The sequence below is a fragment of the Monodelphis domestica genome, chromosome 2 (assembly GCF_027887165.1).
Source record: "Monodelphis domestica isolate mMonDom1 chromosome 2, mMonDom1.pri, whole genome shotgun sequence".
Classification (NCBI taxonomy): Eukaryota; Metazoa; Chordata; class Mammalia; order Didelphimorphia; family Didelphidae; genus Monodelphis; species Monodelphis domestica.
In genome coordinates, this window is record NC_077228.1 from 175,565,491 (window position 1) to 175,574,443 (window position 8,953).

Below are 8,953 nucleotides of genomic sequence, written 5' to 3' on the forward strand. Positions count from 1 at the left end.
TGACTCGGCGGGAAATGATTGGACTGACTCCCACAGCGGCTCTTAGAGGAGACTGAAGGAGGCTTGGCAGGGGTACCCAGGGAATCCCAGGGTGCCGAAGAGTGTCCTGGGTGTTGGGGAAAGGGAATTGATTCTCAGATCTCCCCTCCTTCTCCAGGCTTTAGGAGTCCTGGCTTCCGCTCCCCCAAAACTTTGGAGCACCCTTTCCTAAGTCTTGTCAACTCCCCTTCACTTAGTCCCCAGGGCTGATTCTTGAACCATCTCCAGACTCGAGGCTACCTCCTGCCAGGTGTGCTTGGAATGGGGTGGAGGTGGGAGGAGGCGGTATGAGTTCGGTGGGCAGGAAACATCCATCTCTGGAGCCCAATTTGTTCCCTGCTGCAGATTTGCGCAACCCTAAATTCCACTTCAGAAACTCAGTCTCCGCTGTTAATCGGGATTTTTCCTGAGAATGGGCCTGCAGATGGCTAGTTGTTTGACGCGGGATCGGCTCCTCTCCGGGTTATTTCCCTCTCATTTTCTCCTGGAGTGGATCGAGAGAGGTTGAGGTCGCCGACGGCAGCTTCAAATTCCTCCATATAGGACTTGTCACTTTGACTGAAGTGATCTGGAGAACCAAACCCACATAGGTGACCCTAGCCAAAAGGAGGTTCAGAGGAGCAGCTAAGGGGGCCCAGCGTGGGCTTGATGTCCCGTCTTCCAGTGCTGGAAAAGGCTTCTTCCTAGGAATTCAAATCACCTCTTCGGGCGAAAGCGAGAAACGGCTACAACGAATTCGGTTTAGACTCAATCCGACTTTCAGGGTTTCGGGTTCTCCAGACACCCCTTTCATTTACCCTACTGTCGAGAAAGGAACCTGGCGCTCCTCTGCTGGGCCCTGATTGCTCAGGCCTTTTGAAGCCGCCACTTTTTACTTAAAACCAAACCTCTGGCCTTTGCCTCCTGCCGCTTGCCCAGCCCCAACCTCTTTCTCCTCCAGCCTTCCAACATAGGGCTGCCCCGCAGCTAATCCCTTCACGTATGGAGGGAGAGGCTGTATTCTCCTCTTTTCTCCTCTTCCCCAGGTGTGAATCCCTGGGGCAACGGAGACCCCAATTAAAAAGTCTCTCAACCAGTTTACTGAGTCTTCTGAGCTCTATGGATTTCTCGAGGAATCGGGCCCCTGACGTCGAGGTTTTGGGGTGGGGAAACTGGGAAGAAACCGAGGCTCGCAAGGCTCTGCTTCCTTCTGCCCCGGTATCCAGTAGAAAATTGGTCGCCTGGAAAAAGAGACTCCAGCACCACAGCAGTTTCTTCCAGTGTCCTTAGACACTTAGCAACCCTCCCGCCCCCTCAATTGAGGTCGAAGTTCGAGTCTGGGGTGAGGCGGTTGTCCCACTGAGTGAGGGCCCCCTCTCCCCCGCAGCTGTCCAGGTTCTCTCCCGCTGGCTCCCTCGACCCAACCGCCCCTCCCTGGAATCAATAGCTACTGGAGTCCCGGGCGGCTCACCCCCGCCCCGGGCCCAGCTGGGTTCCTTCTTATGCAAAACAGGGGGAACCCTAGGGGCTGAGGACCTATAGGGTGACAGCTGGACCCGGCTGCCGCCCCTCGAGAAGCCAGGGCTTCGGAGGCGTGTGGGTGGAAAGGGGGCGGCTCAGGGACAGTAGCTCGGACTTGCAACCGAGTTTGGGCTGAGGAACTAAAGCCGCCATCAACTCTCAGGTCTGCCACTCAACGCACCCCATTCCGCCATACCCGCTTCGACCATCCCGCCATACCCACTTCGAAGGAGACCAGCAAGTCAATAAGAATAAGAATAGATTTTTATATAGCGCATTAAAGTATGGGAAGTGCTTCACACGCGGGTTATTCTTAGGACTGTGGAGTGCAGCAAAGGGAGGAGGGCTTTAGAAAATTAGGAATCCATCTCTTGTATCTCCCAAGACAACTTAGCAGGTTCCCAAAAGAATTGGAGGACTCGAGGGACATTTCAAGTTGGGCAGACTCATTTTCAGGCGACCCCATTAGAACTTAAATATAGACATCCTATGTCGACATTCCCCCAACTCCCTGAGTCTTCTGATTGTGTGGAGCACCAGAACAATGACGTTACCTTATTAATTGCTAAGAAGAGGCGCCTAAATCCTAAAAGCCCCCAAATGGTACTCATCCCGGGTACATCGCTCATCCAGTCAGCCGAGGACACAAGGTTCCCTTTCTCAGTCACACCGGAATAGTCCTCGTTCATGTGTACACGGGCACATACACAGAGCACTTATATTGGGCATGCCATTAATATTCACAAACATGCAGGGACACACACCCACACTGAAATGGACAGAATCATTCGTGGTCTCGATGCTGTCCCATGAAGGATCGCTTTCTTCAGCGTCTCCCTTCTTGCATAGCCGGGTAGCATTCTGACAACTCTCTTAGTTCTCTTCCCTCCTCCACCCCAAAGGCACCAGATGGAAAGGATCATATCTTCCCAACGGCCTCAGTTTCTCTCTCCTAGAAAGCAGAGTGTGAGGCTCCATCGGGCCTGAGGGCATCTCCAGAATTCTAGAATACCTCTATCTCCCCTTTCTAGAATGTGTGAGTACAATGTTGTGGGTTAGAGTGAAGGGGATTTAATAGGCCAGGCTCCCTGCAGATGGATGGTAGGGCTGGATGGGCCTCCAGCTGAGTCTAAAGGAAGCACACAAACATACCCCTTCTCTTGCCTTACCTTGCTCTCTTGTCTATCTCCCTCCTATGTCACTCAATGACCTGCTGGTCTCTTGAACAGGAACCCTTCCTTTATCAAGCAAGATCACAGACCCTTAGCCGATAATGGAAGCTCATAGATTACCTATTCTAACCCCCTCATTTAACAGAGAAGAAAAGGAAGACTCTCAAGATGTAAATGACTTGCTCAAGGTCACTCAGCAAGTGGGTGGCAGAGTCAGAATGAAAATCTAGGTCTTTCTGTTTTCAGGGACAGTTCTATTTTCCACTTTGACACTCAGCTGGTGTTCTGGATATTCTCTTAGCCCTGGTCATGTTGGTTCTCCCCTGGGATCAGGTCCTATAGTTGGATGAGAAGGAGATAGAAATCCTAGACATCCCTATCTCCTAATCAACTCAGAATTTTCCAGAAATCGTCTTGAAATCCAAAGAAGTTTTTTTACAGTGACCACAAGCAGGGCCTGCTGCCCTTCAGATTTGGCCTTTGCCACCTCAGTGGTATCACTACTCAACAGAAGTCACGGCAACCTGGGAAAGAAGAGACTTCCTTGAGCCTCTCAGCTCTGGCAATTTTCGAAAGGAATTTCCCCTTTTTGCTGGGTAGCTTCACCTCCTCCTTGTTGCATTTCCACCTTTTTTTTTTCTCGCCTCCCCTGCCCCCTGCCAGTTTCTCTTTCTCTCAGTCTGTCACCAGAGTTCTATCTCTCTAGTCTCCCGGCTTTGCTTGCTAGACAAGAACACTGGCCTCTAGGATAGAAAGCTTGGGGAAGCCAGGTCCCAGAAGGGAGCTCAGAGGCACTGGCGGATGTGACCCAGACTGGGAACTGGGTGGGGGGCACCACGCCCCTGAGCTTCCGCATTCGTTCTCTACAGCCTCCAGACACAGGGGAAAAGAGGTGGAGGGGAGAAGAGTTCTACTAGGAGTGGAAGTGAATGAGAAAGTGTTGAAAGTTCTAGATGCAAATTTGCTAAAACGAAGGGGGAAAGTGTGCAGAAACATTCTTCAGGGAATCATTCTCATCTCCTCTCTCTCTCTCCCTCTCTCTTTCCCCTTCCCTCCTTCCCTCTCTCCTCCCTCCCCCCGTCTCTCTGTCTCTCTCTGTTTCTGTCTCTGTCTCTGTCTCTCCCTCGCTGTGTCTCTCTGTGTCTCTCTGTGTCTCTGTCTCTATGTTTCTCTCTCTGTGTCTCTCTGTCTCTGTCTCTCTCTGTCTCTCTCTCTCTGTCTCTCCCCCCCCCCCGCCCCCAATCTCCCCTCATTTCTTTGTCTATTTCTGTCTGTCTGACTCTGTGAACTTGCAGGGCCGGGTGCGTAAGAAAGAGAGACGGACACATAGGCAGGTCCCCAAACACAAAAGCACTGGAAAAGAAGCAAGGACTGAGGAAGACATGGAGGCAGAGGGGACACAGATCCAGGCAGACTACGAGGAGGGACAAGCGTGAAAGTGAAAGTGTGTGTAAGACGAGGTGATCGCATAAAGGAGAAGAGGCAACAACATTTACGAGGGGGGATTCGATTTGGTTGTGGAAGAGAGTGTAAGGGGCTGTGTGCAGAAGCTCTACAAGTAAATAAAGCGTGTTAAAATGGTGTGACTGTGGATATTTAGGTACATGCACATGTTGCTATGTCTGTGTACAGTGCGGACACACTGGCGGCGGGCGCACACATAGCTCGGAAAAGAAAAGAAGACAAACCACTCCTGCAGTCTCAGAGTAATTAATTCTCGAGCTAATTGACTTTCTCCCCTTACCTAATGGCGGCAGTCACTGCCAATATCTGGGGACATGAGAGAGAGAGAGACAGAGACAGAGAGAGACATAATTGAGAAGAGGAAAAGATAGGTAAAGAAGAAAAGAGAATAAGAAGAGGGAAGGGAGAAAAATGGAGAAAGTGAAGGAAGAGAGGAAACACGATACAAAATAGAGGACAGAGAAGGAAGAAGACCATGAGGAGGAGAGAGACAAAAGGAAGGAAGAAAGAAAAAGAGGGAAGTAACAGAAGGCATCATGGTCTAAAACTGTGCTCTAAGATCTTCCTGTCCTTGCTAACCTAGGCCCTTCAGTGCTTTCTACACCTTTGAGGCTTACAGGAGGATCCACTTCTTGCTCTGTAGCTTTCTGAATAAAGAGCTGCTCATCCTGGAAATGGGTGTTTTTAAGAACTCACCGGTTCTTGAACTCAGTTCTCTTCCTAGATTATCTCTGGGTTTTCTGCTCAGTTTGAAGCCATATTTTATCGTAGAACATCCATCCTTCTTAGCAGTTCCTTTAGGCACAAAGCTCAAAGGCACTTAATGTCTTTTGATGATGAACCTTTTCCCTTATTTCCCCTCCATCTCCCATATAGGGTAACTCTCAGTGTACCACATAATTTCTTTAGATGTGATTTCTCCTTTCAGATATAACTTCATTCCTGATCTTTTCCCCAGAGTACCTACAGAATATATGGCAATGACTGAGGCAGAGGAATCAGGACTGAGATGGATTGGAGGTGGGGAGAAGCCTTAGATAACGTGGGAGGTAACTTTAAGGAATTAGGGGTGAGGGAAGGAATGGATGTTGGTCATCTACTGAGACAAATCTCCAAATACAGAGACAATGATGAGGAAGAAGAAAGGAAAGAAAGAAAAGGAATCTAATGTAGAGGGCAAGAGAAGGAAGGAAGAGAAGAAAGAAAGGGAAAGAGAGGAGAGAGACAGAGAAGAGTGACTGAAGGGAAAACGGAGCAAGAGAGAAAAGGAGAGGGAGTAAAAAGAGAAAGAGAGGAGAGAGGCATGGAGAAAAAGAGTGAGAAATAGAAAGAGATAGTGTCAGGAAAAGAGAGACATATCATTCATAGACTGAAAGGCACCCAGAAAGACAGGGATGCTGTGTCACTTGGTGAGAGTATAAAGTTCTATTGCTCAGTGTGAATTCATGTGTATGTGATTGTACAAGAGAGTACCTGTCTATCACTGGAACACACTGTGACTGCACATATACATGCATGTGTCTGTTCATTCATGTGGCTTCGAAAGGCAGCCTAAGGGTTGTATGTAAGTCCAAGCAGCAACCCCCAAGGAGTTGAAAACACATCCTCTTCCCTCCTGCCTTGCTAATGGAATTCCAGCCCTTATGAGAGGGAGAAGGATGGGGGGATACACAGATAGACAGACAGAGAGAGATGTAAATGAAAATGAGATTGGATCTGAGCCAGCACTGCCCAAACCAGTTGGGAAGAAGGGCCTCAGTCTGTTTGGAGACTTCCAGAGGCAATTCTCTGTTGAATATAGCTCTTGAATTTGGCTACCATGTTTGGGGAGGCCCTCTGGGAGGAGGCTGCTTTCTCCTGCTGGTCTCCTTCTGAAGATTAAATAAATAAACATCTTTGCCCATAAACAGCTAAGTCACACAGACTTCAGAGGGAGGGGGTACAACTCCCCAGAAAAAATGCTAACTTTTTTCCTCCTAAGTACATTTCAAATTGTCCTTAGAAGAATTCTTCCATTTGACCAAAGCAAATTTCCAACCAGCAAAAGCAACAGCAGGAGTAGAAGGTAGAGAGGTAGGAGAAAGGGTGGATTTGGGTGCAAAGAACCCTGAGTATGAGGAGGCCCTCTCTATATACTTGCTTTAAGAACATGAAGAGAGATGGAATAAAGTTCTAGATATTAAAAAAAAGAAGGGCATATAAAAGGCAAAAAAGGCCAGAAAGGAAAGAAAGTAGAGAAGAAAAGAGAAAAAGAGAAAGAAAGAGAGACTATAATAAAAGAGGGTGAAGCCAGCCCCAGGAGGTTGGGCCCCGTCCCAAGCCATCCATCTTCATTGTCTCCGTGTGTGCAAAGGCAACCCCAGCATAAGGAAAAAAGCCACTATCGAAGCTGCGGCTTTATTTTATATCCTATAGATCAGGAGGGAGGCAAAGCTTTATTTTCGCCAAGAGACAGATATTTTATTTCTCTCTTACGGTTTTATGTGTGAGAGATGTCAGGGAGCGACAATGGATGGCTAATGCATAGGCAAGAGGAAGCGGTTTTGGCATGCTGTGTGTCATGGGGTCTTGGGGGGGAGAGCGGGCCTGGGATTTAGGGCTGATGGGACACTCTGGGGGATTTCTGCTAAAACATCTCTCTTCATAAATCCAGAAGCATGGTCAGCTCAACAGGGAGAAGAAGGAGTTTTAGGGGGGAAAAAGAGTTGGGCTTAGTAATAAATGTACACACAAAGGAAATCAGTTACCTTTCAATATGTAAGGCCAATTAGAATCCTACTGTACCATACATTGATGCATGGAAGTGGAAACATACATCCAAACAGATACTATCCAAATAGATATAAGATCCCATTCTCAGTGACAGGTCTTTCATTATTTTGTTCCAGGGTTGGGCTCCCCTCCCACACAACCCACATACCATTTTAACTTTTGTTCTGCCAGAAATTAACCTCTGTTTGCCTCAGTTTCCCCATCTATAAAATGAAAATATTAACAGTGACAATCTTCCAGAGTTCTTGTGAAGATAAAATGAGATAATGTTTGTAAAGTGCTTTGCAAACCTATATATATGTATATATAGAATATGATATACAGAAATATATACAAATGCTATTATTATTATTAATAATATTATTTATTATTATTTTTAAACCCCTATCTTCTGTCTTAGAATCAATATAAATTATCAGTTCCAAGGCAAAAGAATGATAAGGGATTGGGGTTAAATGACTTGCTGAGGGTCACACAGCTAGGAAGTGTCTGCTATTATTATTTTTAACCCCCCAGGATCCTTTGGGAGAGCTATGCATTCATCTGCAATCATCTGATCTGTTTAAAGATCAAGATTTTTGCCTGGGTATCTTAGGAAGTCACACACGTATACACACACACACACACACACTCACACATGTACATACAAACCTCTGAGAGTCTAAGGTATTAGAATCTAGATGCATGTACACTGGATCTGTCCCCACTGGGAAAGGTTAGTGAAAGATTCCTCAGAGACTTTGGGCTAAATTAAAACTTATGTACCTAGAACTTATATGAAGTCCCTACTTCTAAACATGGAAGCAAGGGAACAAGTTGAAGGGAAAGAAATTCACTATTTACCTCTTTTTTTTTTAAACCTTTCCTTTTGTCTTAGAAGGGCAAGGGCTAGGCAATTGGATTTACCCAGGGTCACAACTACAAAGTGTCTGAGGCCAGATTTGAAACTTAGGTCATTCCAACTCCAGACCTAGCTTTCTATCCCTTGTGCTAGCTGCCCCTACTTGCCTCTTTAAATTAGTTCATTCAACAACATCCTACCCTTACCCACAGCAAGTCGTTTCTTACTTTTCTACATATTTTATTATTTGGTATCTTGGTTTAAATCACTACTCAGGATTATGGGATCATAGATTTAGAGCTAGAAAGAACCATAGAAGTCATTGAGTCCAAAGAATCTGACTCAGAGACACTAAGCTATTTGCCAGGTCTCACAGCTAAGTATTTGAGGTGCTAGGATTTGAACTGAGATCTTCCTGACTCCAAGTGTAGCACTATATTCACCACATCAAGCTCAGTATAACCAATAATACTACTTTCCTTCTCTCCATCACTCTGCCCCCATTATCAGGTAGGCAGGGCACAGAACTTATGTATCCTGTAGTGGAAAGAAAGCTAGAATGGGAAGTAGGAGATGTGTTTCGTTTTGTTTTAGCAGATAGCTAAGTGGCTCAGTGGATAGAGCACTGGGCTTGTAGTTGAGAAGACTTGAATTCAAATCTAACTGTAGACATTTCCTAACTGTGTGGTTTTGAGCAAGTCATTTAACTTCTGATTACTTGACAGAAGCACTGCAGAAGGAAATGGCAAACCACTCAAATCCTAGCCCTGCTTCAATAACTGAATAACCTTAAGAAGTTTTTGCTGTCTCAGTTTCCTCCTCTGTAAAATGAAGTAAGCTCAACTAAGTTTTTTCTCCTCCTCCTCCTCCTCCTCCTCCTCCTCCTCCTCCTTACCTTTTGAGGTCAGATTTGAATCCAAGTCCTCCTGATTCCTGGCCTGGTTCTCTATTCACTGAGTCACCTAGCTGTTCCATAACTAGGTATCTTCTAAAGTCTTTTCCAGCTCTAGTACCTTAAAATGTCTAATCCATCCTCTTTTCTGGCATAAGATACTTGATTTTTTTCATGCCAATTTACAGACTAAAGACATCTTATCAGAAAACAGGAAAATGTGACTGCCAAAGTTCCCTGCCTCCTGGAGGTGGAGGTAGGGTTAGGTATTTT

At 46.3% G+C, this 8,953-nt stretch overlaps 1 long non-coding RNA gene across 1 annotated transcript; it reads left to right on the forward strand.

The window, feature by feature from the left end:
• Positions 1–152: 152 nt before the first annotated feature.
• On the forward strand, positions 153–1,114 carry LOC107651343 (uncharacterized). The gene is made up of 2 exons (XR_001628033.2): positions 153–289; positions 385–1,114. It is a non-coding gene; the product is annotated as an uncharacterized LOC107651343 (long non-coding RNA).
• The last annotated feature ends 7,839 nt before the right edge of the window (positions 1,115–8,953 follow it).